Source organism: Rhinichthys klamathensis, unplaced genomic scaffold, assembly GCF_029890125.1.
Source record: "Rhinichthys klamathensis goyatoka isolate OS25496 unplaced genomic scaffold, OSU_Roscu_1.1 h1tg000011l_1, whole genome shotgun sequence".
Classification (NCBI taxonomy): domain Eukaryota; kingdom Metazoa; phylum Chordata; class Actinopteri; order Cypriniformes; family Leuciscidae; genus Rhinichthys; species Rhinichthys klamathensis.
In genome coordinates, this window is record NW_026606564.1 from 10,292,971 (window position 1) to 10,306,706 (window position 13,736).

General features: G+C 39.5%; 1 pseudogene; it reads right to left on the minus strand.

Moving 5' to 3' along the window:
• Positions 1-11,915: 11,915 nt before the first annotated feature.
• On the minus strand, positions 11,916-12,032 carry LOC130101718 (5S ribosomal RNA; annotated as a pseudogene).
• Between the last annotated feature and the right edge of the window lie 1,704 nt (positions 12,033-13,736).

A 13,736-nucleotide genomic window follows, 5' to 3' on the forward strand; every position in this document is an offset into this window, starting at 1 on the left:
TATGTCCATTTTCAGTTTTTTTTTTGTCCATTTGTTTTATCATTTCCTTTGTTTAATTCAAATAAAACTCAAGAAAATGACAGCCACACGACAGTTTAATGTAATGTTAAGCCATAAAGCTAAGAGGTTTCTTAAGTTTGATAAATAATCTGCTATGTCATGTTTATGACATTTGTGACAATATATCTTATATACTCACCTAAAGGATTATTAGGAACACCTGTTCAATTTCTCATTAATGCAATTATCTAATCAACCAATCACATGGCAGTTGCTTCAATGCATTTAGGGGTGTGGTCCTGGTCAAGACATTCTCCTAAACTCCAAACTGAATGTCAGAATGGGAAAGAAAGGTGATTTAAGCAATTTTAAGCGTGGCATGGTTGTTGGTGCCAGACGGGCCGGTCTGAGTATTTCACAATCTGCTCAGTTACTGGGATTTTCACGCACAACCATTTTTAGGGTTTACAAAGAATGGTGTGAAAAGGGAAAAACATCCAGTATGCGGCAGTACTGTGGGCGAAAATGCCTTGTTGATGCTGGAGGTCAGAGGAGAATGGGCTGACTGATTCAAGCTGATAGAAGAGCAACTTTGACTGAAATAACCACTCGTTACAACCGAGGTATGCAGCAAAGCATTTGTGAAGCCACAACACGCACAACCTTGAGGCGGATGGGCTACAACAGCAGAAGACCCCACCGGGTACCACTCTTCTCCACTACAAATAGGAAAAAGAGGCTACAATTTGCCAGAGCTCACCAAAATTGGACAGTTGAAGACTGGAAAAATGTTGCCTGGTCTGATGAGTCTCAATTTCTGTTGAGACATTTGGATGGTAGAGTCAGAATTTGGCGTAAACAGAATGAGAACATGGATCCATCATGCCTTGTTACCACTGTGCAGGCTGGTGGTGGTGGTGTAATGGTGTGGGGGATGTTTTCTTGGCACACTTTAGGCCCCTTAGTGCCAATTGGGCATCGTTTAAATGCCACGGCCTACCTGAGCATTGTTTCTGACCATGTCCATCCCTTTATGGCCACCATGTACCCATCCTCTGATGGCTACTTCCAGCAGGATAATGCACCATGTCACAAAGCTCGAATCATTTCAAATTGGTTTCTTGAACATGACAATGAGTTCACTGTACTAAAATGGCCCCCACAGTCACCAGATCTCAACCCAATAGAGCATCTTTGGGATGTGGTGGAACGGGAGCTTCGTGCCCTGGATGTGCATCCCACAAATCTCCATCAACTGCAAGATGCTATCCTATCAATATGGGCCAACATTTCTAAAGAATGCTTTCAGCACCTTGTTGAATCAATGCCACGTAGAATTAAGGCAGTTCTGAAGGCGAAAGTGGGTCAAACACAGTATTAGTATGGTGTTCCTAATAATCCTTTAGGTGAGTGTACGTTTCCCCGTCTCAAATCGAATCATTCGACCATGTGACGTCATACGGTTGGACGCCCCTCCCACGATTGTTGACTGACAGCAGCGTTTCAACACATCCCCGCCCTGAGCGAGCTGTCATCATAGTCCGCCATTGTTGATACTCTGGAGCAGAGTGGCGTCTAAGCGATTGTGGTGTTTTGATCTTGGGTGTAATACCGAACACAGCAGTCATTTTGATGTTCCTAAATCCGAACCGCTGAAGACGCAGTGGCTGAGTTTTGTTTTCGCAGGGAATATTCTAGGGCTGGGTTTTGATTCAAATTTCAAGAATCGATTCGATTCCGATTCTCAAGATCTTGAATCGATTATCATTATTCGATTCGATCCGATCTGATCCGATCTTCGAGATTTAGATAAGTGTTTTTGAAAAAAGCATTTTTTTCCAGCTGATGGAGTATTGATGGTTGTAAAGAACAATCCCCCTTCCAGAGTGTTGATACAACTGCTTTCACAAACTTGCACTGGTGTAAACGACAGAGGACGCAGAGGTATATCAGCAGCAGTAGACCGATTATTTAGACGCGAACCTGATGTATTATTAAAAATGACATTAAGAATTTTCCAAAAAGCTCCTACAGTTCAGATGCAAATGCACCTTTATTTTTTATTTTAATGATCAACATTTAGAACACATTTGTTCTAAGCCAGTGCAAATGTAAATAGATTGTTGGTTACTGGCTTCACAGTAAACAGACAACATTACACAGAAAGTAAATACAATTTGAACTTACAAAACCTTTAGAAAACACAAGTGTGTCACAGTTTTGTGTAAAACCTTCAAGTACTCCAGGTACAATGGTGTGTTCGCACCGAACTCGAATTTAATTTTTTGCGCGAGTAGATTACATACAAAGTCAATGCAAAGACGCGAATAGACGCACCATTTGCGCCGGGCGTTGCGAATGACGCGAATTGGGCGACGCGTTTGCCGCGAATGTCTTCCGCGCAAGTCGAGCGAATGTTTAACGTATAATACAATGTTTTATGTATTTGACGCTCTATTCGCGTTCGGTGTGAACACCATAATAAGACAATAAATTGCCTTTAAAGCAGGGGTCTCAAACTCAACTTAACTGGGGGCCGCTGGAGGTAGAGTCTGGGTCAGGCTGGGCCGCATCAAGTATTCCACAAAAAATAGTATTCAAGTATTCCAAAAAAGGAGCACAACTGATCCAATCTTCTCAATATTTATTATTAACGTTTCTTCTGAACTGTTCCTCTGAATTTGAACATTCCTTTCTGTACATGATTGGTTCTTCATGAGCTGTCCTTCTGACAGTTGAAGTTCATTTTACAAACTTTCTTTGTCTATAACAGATATTTGTGATATTTATATTTGCTTATGTCCTTTTTATTTTCTTTATACAACACTTTAATGATATTGAATGGTTTTTTGGAAGGCACATTTCCTTTTATTATACTTAGAAAAACAATTATTGCTTTTGAAATACAAATATTTGCAGTCATGTCTGCCCGTCTTATTGAATTCTTTCTACACATGTATAGTGTCTCAAATTACTGACTGCACAAATAAAGCAAACCTTCTTATCAACCTGTTGGACACATATTACAAGCTCAAAGTGATTATTCTCACATTGTTTTAGAGCAGGGTCTCTCTCCAACACGTCGCTCGCGAGCTACCAGTAGCTCGTGGCCTGATTGGTGGTAGCTCGCCAAGGGGCCGTTCACATATCGCGCTCACATATTTTGCGCGCTCAAGTTCGTTATTTCAAATGTTGGCGCGCGGCAAGCGCGCTCATAATTGAAGCGACGCGCTCATTTTTTCCAGGCGCAGTATGTTTGTACTTCGCGGTTGTCTATGACATCTATTGACAACAAACCCACCGTAAGCTGTCACGAGACTATCTATGGTAGCCCATAAGGGATAAAAAATAATAATAATAAGTTTGAGACCACTGCTTTAAAGTGTATTTGTGTAAACTGGTCATTTTAAACTAAAATAGTAGATACAAATAAATAAACACTGGAAAAGGCCTTGCCTATTAAAATGCAAATAAAAATAAACTGGAAATTAAACTTGTCTTAACTTGTCTTAGTATTTCCACAATACTTCACCTCCATTTGGCAGGCTTTGCAAATTGCTTTGCTTTTGTCAAGCTCGTTCTCTGCATTGCTTGTTCTGAACCCGAAATGGTGCCAGATCGCAGCTTTGAGCGTTTCTGTAGTTTTCAAAGCAACCGCTTGCTTAACGTTACTGACCGCCATGTTCGTTGTTTTAATGTCCTTCCACCTCGCGCACATGCGTGAATTCAATGACGCGGCAAGTTAAAGTTCACGGGGAAAATGTAGGCCTATTATTAAATCGATCCTCTGAGTTACGGATCGATCTTTAGAAATTAATATGAAAATCGATTCAGAATTGGTGAATGGATTTTTTCAACACAGCCCTAGAATATTCTCCATGATCAACGTCAATGCTTTCATGTTTGCGTGAATCTTTTCTCACCAGACTGCTTTATAAATGAGGGTCAGTATAAAGCTGGTTTTGCTAAGAAGCTGCTCCTGAAAAAAGAATCGATACCAACTATTCATGTTCCTGCTGCACCTCCAGAAGAAGTGAGTGTAAAGTTTTATTAATCTTTATATTAATCTTTGCAAATCGCTTGCACGCTTCACGATGAATGCGGCTAAGGTTTACACTCAGGGTACATTACAGCATGTTGTTTTCTATGTACGACGTTCTCAATATAATTCAAAATCCCATAAACAACGCGTTATGGTTATTGTGTTATTACAAACTGTGTACACATAGCGTTCGTATCTCACTACTCTACCCTGCCAGTACATACAAAGATAGATCAAAGTGACATTATGTTAACCAACCATTCAGAAACCTGTTCGAGCCTTAATTGTCGAACTTCTTCGGGGCCGTCATCTTGTTCCGGGTCCGACTCCGGTTCAAATTGATACGGTTGCACAGATGTGTCCTCAGAGACTCCCGCTGCCATTCTCTCTCCAAAATATACCCTCAACTGTTGTCAAGGCAACACTTCACGTGTGTTGTGTCAAAACGCCCCACAGAACAGAGGGGCGGAGTGACTAAAGTTTATTATCATTTAAAGACAAATGCACTTAAATGGCTTGCTGAAAACAGAGCTGTTTTTGACCAGGTAAAATTAGTGTTTTCTTACAATACTAATGAGAATTTTTAATTAAAGTATATTACAAAATTTTCATTTAGACCCTAAAGAATCATATTAACTTGTAAAAAAATGGCATTATATGACCCCTTTAAAAATTTATTAAATGAGCGAATGACACTTAACCCTCTGGGGTCGGCAATCACGCCGGCGTGATCTGCTCGCTTTTTTTCTTATCAGTGCAAAAGAGACTCAAAATACTCGGTTGATTTTGATCTTACATTTAAGTGTTATACATCATTAGATCCTGTTAAGTTTCTATTTTTTTTGTGGATACTCACAATAAAAACAAAGTATTGTGCTTTTCACCAAATAAAGAAAAACAAACATGATGCGAGTTCTGCGTTCTCTCTGTCAGTGAAGTCCATTCTGAAAGGCGTCCTAAGATTAACTGTAACTCTGCGATTACTTGTCACACAGGCACGAGAGATTTTTCTTTATGAAGCTTGAATTCTCTTCTTTTAAATGAAGTAATTTATATAAAAAACAAATATTCTCAGTTTATGCAATCTGTATGAAAAGAGAGTGCTGTCAGTATTTTTTTCCCCAGCTCATTACACTTCATTACGCGTTAATCTGACACGCCCACGGAGGACGCGCGCTATTCAAACGCAAATGTCGAGGCAAGCCATGACAATGCCCACATCAGCCGTTCCACCGCGGCGGTAAAATGTGTGGTGTATTTGCTGCCTTTTACCGCTAAGAGGCGCTACAATCATAAAAGTGTTCGTTTATTCCGGTTTATTCTCCCTAATGCGTAATCTGCTGCCACACCGCGGCTCATTCAGAGCGATTGAAAGCTGGTAGCAGATGAATTCAACAAGTGAAACGTAGCTAAAATAATTCATAATCACAATACTGAAATTAGGCTACTGAAATGTAATTGAATAAATAATGAAAACATTTCAACATAAAACATTGCAATAAAAACATTTAGGCTACATCAATGAGGCTTTACAACTTTAACAGCGTACAGACGGTAGCTCAGTGATCAACGCAACAACACGAGCTTCGAGGAGCTTCAATCGACCCGAGATCGAATCTCAATGTAGCATAGGCCTACATTTTGTTAACCGATGTTGTCCTACAGCGTTTATATTTTACCACCTTGATGCTTAAATAGTAACTGTTTATAACTGTTTACTTATTTAAAGTCAAGAGTTTTGTTTAATTATCATTAGAACATAAATTTGCTACATTCCTGTAGAACCGCAGCCGCTGCACAAACGACAAAAACTGATGAAGGAAGATTGTCAGCCGATTGCGTCAGAAAATGAAAATGAAGAAGCTCATCTTTAGTCTGCTAAATTATTGTGTAATGTAAAAGAACACTAAAATTACTTAAGTTTGAAACCAAGTTCGAACATTTCAAGGTTTAAATAAAGGGTCGGGACAGTTTTTTTAAATTTAAAACAGGGTTGCATCGGGTTTAGAGTTTATTTCTTTTGCGATGCAAAATAAGAAACACTAGGCTAATCTTATTCTTGCGACATTTTAAATTTGTATTGCCAAAGAAATTACAGCTAAATTAAACAATTAAAACAGTACAAAACGAAAATTGTCCAAAGAAACATAATTAAATTAAAAACATGCGTTTTTCTTTGTCTCTCTCGCGCTGGATCTCTTTTTAACAAGTTTATTTAGTCTCCCTCGCTGCGCGCACCGGGTCTCTCTCGAAATTAAACATTTCAGGGTAAAAACACATCATACAGCTGATAATACTGTATATGTCTGTACGCTGGTTTTGATTTTATTGTTTGTCGTTTAAACGTGCCTGTTGCATATCTCTATTTTATATATTTGATATTGGTGAAGTAGCCTATAGCATTGATTAGCTGTGGAGGGAGGGGTGTGGGGATTAAAATAATTCAGCAGAAGCAGATGTTTAGACCAGAAGGAAATCCCAATCCCCCCTGGCAAATCACACTTTACTTAAAACCATGTTTTTTTAAAAACTCTAGGTTGTAGGGAACAGACCTCTCTGCCATGCGCGCGCACGGTTTGGAGCACAATATCTGTCTCGCATGCACGCTTGCTCTAGATAGATTACGGGATATTTTAACTAATTTGCGGTATAACTAGTTGATCACGAGTGGCTCAACAGGTAGATCTATAGATAAACTATATCTTTCAGGAATTTGACCGACCGGGTTGACACTTCAGCGTGAGAAATCGGGGGTGTGGCGTGAGAGCCTGGAATCAAATAAAAAAATATATATAGCCTATATATATAGGCTATATATAATTTATTTTTTTACAGAACTGCTTTTTAAATAACGATTGGTAGCCTATTATTATACAGATGCAAAGTCGTTCTGTTGGATACTATTTTGTTCCTTAGTGTAAAATGGAAATGCATGATAATTGTATTTTATAAATATAAGCAAAAAAAAACTGTATGGTGTAACAGAGTTTTAGAGCTAGACAAATCTAAATAAATATAAAATTTACAGCAGACCATGTTTGTGCAGGATTTGAACCCGTGTCATCTTGATGATGAACCGTAAGTTCTACCCCTCGGCTATGATTTTTCTCACTGAGAAATACCCAAACGTTTGTTTCTCACATGAGCGAGAAAACGTTTTGTCTTTAGCCTGTGAGTGTAGGCCTATACTTTAGCCTTTTACAGTTTTAAAAGATTATATCTTATATAGATTATACCAACAATTTGTTGTAGGCTTATTTGGAAATTACCATAACTTGTAGTATTTCATCCTTCCTTAGGCTACTGTTAATAGACATTAGCCCCACTTACGTTTTGCTAAATGTCCCTTTGCGCCACCTGGCGGTCATTTCGCGTACGACTATGAAATGCGACTGGTTTATTTTTACCGCGGTGGATGGCTAAAAGGTGTGACTAAAAATGTGCTTTTGGCTTTCATTTATATTTTGATTGTTTGTATATATATATATATATATATATATATATATATATATGTGTGTGTGTGTGTGTGTGTGTGTGTATATAAATATTTATTTATTTATATATATATTGTCCTTGCATTCTTTCTTGTGTGACACCCCTGAATGAAAGGCTCATTAGTATGCAGTCTGCTCAGGTGAGAACTGCCTAATTATTCATGAGGGGGTTGGGCCGTTCCGCCCATCCGCATATTGCCTTTGCAAACAAAAATTTTTTTTTCACAATTTAAAACAATCTATTGTTTTATGTGAATGATTAGGCAGAATGATTTTCAGATCAATTTGAAGCAAAAACTCTAGGCGACAACATCCACTAGTCAAAAGTCTTGTGGACAAATATTTAGTATGTTATTTGTGGCCTTATATTAGAAACTTTTTTATTTTTTAGTTTTTTCAATAACCACGCATAAACAATATTCTCTCAAAAATACAAACATGTACATACATGTTGATAACATATTATGGTAGCCCTGTGTGTGCTATATAGAGTGTAATTTCACCTGTGCCATTAATATGTTTATAAGCAACTGAAAAAAGCACAAATGTCAGAGCATGCCAAAACATCTCAAGGACCCCGAAAACACCTCAGACCCCAGAGGGTTAATGACAATTGTCATAAACATACATAAAACCGCCTTCATATTCATGACATGTGTCATGTCATGATTATGAAGGTGTCATGTCAGTCTCATGCACACCCCTTCAAGTAAAGTGTTACCCAAATGGTTATTAAATTGCTCAAGAGAGACAACAGTTCTGATTATCTTTGTTCATGATATGATTGTTTCCCCCTTTCACAGAAAAAATGTGCAAAGAATACGAGCGTGCCACATCACTATGCAAAAAAGTTGTGAGCGCTTTCTCCTTCAGCTGGAAAAAGCAGAGAGATCTAATAAAGGCACAACTCGACCACAACCTGCCTCAGTGGAAGCTAATAACAGTCTCCAACATGATGGGTGTCCCGACTCAATATAGTTGAAAGAGTCCTTGAACAGGAAGCTGCCATTTCACAGGTTTGTAAAGCTGATAAGAAAGCAAGACACCTTGCGCCAACATGGCAGGATATTGATGTTTTGGAGTCAGTGAAGAAGGCCCTCAGCCCACTCAAAGATTTCACAGATGCACTGTCAGGAGAGGACTACGGGAGTGTTTCTTACTTAAAGCCTGTTTTGCATCTTCTGAAAATGAATATCTAGAGTGTGGATGCTGAGGAAACTAACTAAACAAAGACAATAAAGGAAACCATCACCCAGTACCTCAGTGAAAAGTACATTGACCAGACAACAGATGACCTACTCGACATGGCGTCTCTTCTTGACCCAAGGTTTAAGCTGCACTATGTGAATGAAGAAAAGAAAAAAGAGCAGATCAAATCTCGAGCTATTACTGAGCTGGAAGTCCTTCTGACGGCAACATCACAACCAGTAGTGTCTGTTGCATCACAAAGCACAGAATCTGAGGGGGCAGCAAAAAAAAAAAAGACCAAAACTTTTGGTAGCCTTCTCAAAGTATCCAATACCTCAGCAGCCACTGGCCCAACTTTAGCACCTGCTTTGAGAGAGTTAATTGAGGCAGAACTGGCATCATACAGTGCCCTCCACAATTATTGGCACCCCTGTTTAAGATGTGGTCGAGGACTTCTAAAAATTCTCCTTTTTTTTAAACAACATATAACCCAAATGCAAAAAAAGAGAAAAATCCAACCTTTTAAGTACATTACTTTGGTGTTAAAAAAAAAATAATCACACATTTAGAAAAAAAAAAACCTTGAAATCATGTGTCCCACAATTATTGGCACCCCTAACGATTACGCTGAAAAATTTAATTGATTTTTTTTTAAATATATTTTTCTGTAGTTGCTAAAGTTGGTCAGGGTATCTAGGAACTTTTAATTAGTAATTCATGACTTCCTGTTTCCCTGGGGTATAAATATGACGTGACTCAGAGGCCTAATTCTCTTACCCATTTGTCAACATGGCAAAGACAAGAGAACACACCATTAAAGTAAGGCAGATGTGTGTCGACCTTCATAAGTCAGGCAATGGCTACAAGAAAATAGCCACTCGCCTTAACTTGCCCGTATCTACAGTCAGAGGTATCATTAAGAAGTTTAAAACAACTGGAACAGTGACAAACAAGGCTGGAAGAGGTCCCAAGTTTATCTTGCCACAATGCACAGTGAGGAGGATGGTAAGAGAAGTAAAAAAAAGTCCTAAGCTCACTGTCACAGAATTGCATCAAAGAGTGGCATCTTGGGGTCACAAAGTCTCCAAAACAACCATCAGACGCTCTCTACATGCCAACAAGCTGTTTGGGAGGCATGCAAGGAAAAAGCCTTTTCTCACTAACACTCACAAACGTAAACGTCTGGAGTTTGCTAAGCGGCACTGGGACTTCAACTGGGATCGTGTGCTTTGGTCAGATGAGACTAAGATTGAGCTTTTTGGCAACAAACACTCTAAGTGGGTGTGGCGTAAAATAAAAGATGAGTATGCCGAAAAGCACCTCATGCCCACCGTGAAGTATGGTGGAGGATCTGTGATGCTGTGGGCCTGTTTCTCTTCCAAAGGCCCTGGGAACCTTGTTAGGGTGCATGGCATTATGAACGCTTTGAAATACCAGGACATTTTAAATAAAAACCTGATGGCCTCTGCCAGAAAGCTGAAGATGGGTCGTCATTGGATCTTTCAGCAGGATAATGATCCAAAACATGTGGCAAAATCTACACAAAAATGGTTCACCAGTCACAAACTCAAGGTCCTCCCATGGCCATCTCAGTCCCCAGACCTCAACCCAATCGAAAACCTGTGGGGCGAGCTGAAGAGGAGAGTGCATAAGAGAGGACCCAGCACACTGGATGATCTAGAAAGATTGTGCAAAGAAGAATGGTTAAAGATCCCTCTCTCTGTGTTCTTCAATCTTGTGAAATGTTATAGGAGGAGATTAAGTGCTGTCTTGTTGGCAAAAGGGGGTTGTACAAAGTATTAACATCAGGGGTGCCAATAATTGTGGGACACATGATTTCAAGGTTTTTTTTTTCTAAATGTGTGATTTTTTTTTTTACCACCAAAGTAATGTACTTAAATAAAAGGTTGGATTTTTCTCTTTTTTTGCATTTGGGTTATATGTTGTTTTAAAAAAAAGGAGAATTTTTAGAAGTCCTCGACCACATCTTAAACAGGGGTGCCAATAATTGTGGAGGGCACTGTACCTCTCAATACCTGAAGCTGACAGCGAGTTGGATCCTTTCTTGGAATGGTGGAAAAGGCACCAGGCAAACTCTCCACAGGTTGCATGCCTGGCAAAAAAAGTCCTTTGCATCCCAGCAACCACTGCACCATCAGAAAGACTATTTAGCACAGGTAACAACATTGTTACATGCCAAAGGGCTACTTTAACACCCCATAAAGTGGATCAGTTGATTTTCTTGGCAAAAAATCACTAATTCTATCTCATCATTCCTGTTAAGTCTTTGTTAAACTCTAACAGTTTTATTATATTTCTGTTCATTTTAAAAGCAGTGCAGTTAAAATGTAACTGTGAAACAGTCGGATTTTTTCTTTTTACGTACATTTAAAGTCTTTTTTCCATAATATTATCTATTGGGTGCTGATTGCCACTTGAAGTTGAAACCAAATGTTTTTTGGTTTGTTTTTTAGAATTTAAAAAGTGCACACTTTTGTGTTGTTCACCTTTTACTACTGAAATTTTTTTCACGTTGAGTTCTGAGCACTGGAAAAATCTGTTCTTTTATATAATATTATCTATTGGGTGCTGATTGCCACTTGAAGAAATTGAAAATTGCATACCTTTGTACACTTTACTACTGCAAATTCTGAGTACTTTAAGATCTTGTGTTATTTAATGTTTATCTATTGTTTATCTACTGATTACAACTTCAATATTTAAAATAAAGTTAAACTCCATTTAATTAGCATTTTGACAACTCATTCTTTAATTCAATATTGTGTTTTAAATTATAATAATTAATAATTATATAATAATTCATTACATTTATATAGTGCTTTCTGGGTACTCAAAGCGCTTTACATGGAAGGGGGAATCTCCTCAACCAATGTGCAGCATCCACCTGGATGATGCAACGGCAGCCATATTGCGCCAGAACGGCCACCACACACCAGCTTACTGGTGGAGAGGAGACAGTGATGAAGCCAGGATGCCGGGGTTACACCCCTACTCTTTTTCGAAGGACATCCTGGGATTTTTAATGACCACAGAGAGTCAGGACCTCAGTTTAACGTCTCATCTGAAGGACGGTGCTCTTTGACAGTATAGTGTCCCCGTCACTACACTGGGGCGTTAGGACCCACACAGACAACAGGGTGAGCGCCCCCTGCTGGCCTCACTAACACCTCCTCCAGCAGCAACCTGGTTTTCTCAGGAGGTCTCCCATCCAGGTACTAACCAGGCTCAGCCCTGCTTAGCTTCAGTGGGCAACCAGTCTTGGGCTACAGGGTGATATGGCTGCTGGATGTAAATGGTACAAAGAGATAAACCCATAGGCTTGTTCCAGTCTGGATATTCTCTATAGTACATCTCTGTGTTATAAGAGCGTGATATGATTTTTTGGGAAGATCGCCCGGCCTTAGATGGAGTAGACCGAGTCCATCAACACCCCCAAAGCTTGCACAGTCCTATACCTCGCCCTAGGTCAGGGGTAGGCAAGTTCGGTCCTAGAGAGCCGCTGTCCTGCAGAATTTAGTTCCAACCCTAATCAAACACACCTGAACAAGCTAATCAATATCTTCAGGATTACTAAGGCTATAGGCAGGAGAGGTTTTTTTTTCAGTGTTGGAGCCAAACTCTGCAGGACAGCGGCTCTCTAGGACCGAACTTGCCTACCCCTGCCCTAGGTCGACATGTCATTCTGTAACATTAGGCAGTTTTGATTTATATGCTATGTAATGTTAATGATTGTGTTATTTTAGATATGCATCTGCTATCGCTTGTTTCCGTTTCTTATTCACGTGTCTTTTGATCTGGAAATTCTGTACTCTTTCAGAAGATGCCTAATAGTGCCCTTTACCGTACAGTGAAAACACGGATAGCGGGAAAACTCCATCAATGGTGGGGAAGCCTCGTCTCATAAATGATGGAAAATGTTGTCAATGAGTTGACGGAAAGAGTTAATTCATAAAAAGATGGAACATGTCTTGATTACTGTTGTAACCCTCGTTATCTGATGGAGGGAACGGAGATGTTTTGTCAAAATACCGACACTATACAATTGGCGAGTGAAATTTACGTCTGGCCACTCGCCGGACATTCGGGTATAAAAGAGAGCCAGCGTGCTTCACTCATTCAGGTTTGTGCTGAGGAGCCAAGAAGGCATCTTGGCTTAATTATGGAGGAAAGGTGGTCCAAGGTTCACCAATTATGGGAAACTTTACTTAGACCTAAAAAGTACACATTATCACCTCAGTGAGGGGAAAGGCACTGACATGTAAGCACTAAACCCTACCAGTTGTCGGTTCATTTGTTGATACCTAGAACACTGGACAAAACTGGTTCAATATGGAGATTTTTAAATCTCGTAAAGGTGTTGGGTGTAGCCCAGCCTGCAGCTCTACAAATATAAAAATGCAACATTCACTAAAGCAGAAGAGCCTGCGATGCCCCTATTGGAGTGAGCCCTCATTCCCAAGGGGCACGGTAAACCCTGAGCCTGATAGGCCAGGAGAATGGCATCCACAATCGAGTGGGGCATTCTTATATTTAACAGTTTTTATTGAATTTCTATTAAACCATGTAGCATTTTCTACTACAGCACATGTTGGGCCAAATCTATACAAACATATTGTGGCTGTGTTATACAGATGTTCATCAATATGAAAGATACACCCCCACCCCAACCCCCTCACCCGACCAACCATCCCAATTCGTTCCTTTGAATCCAGATCTTTGTCCATTAAAGTACTTGTCCAACTAAGGATTGCAGAAGGAGCATATACAATATAGCATAATGTTGCAAAATAAGTGATTACAACAGTAAAGAAATGAGTGGAATACATAAAATAATAATAATAATCTAAATAAGTCCAGACAAATATGTGGTTCACTCTGATGATAACACCTTAGTCATCCTTATTTAATGGTGTTTGCAAGCTCTCATAGTACTCTAAAAAGGGGGCCCAGACCTTCCTGAATGTTTGTAAGGAGCCTTTAAGGGTACTGTA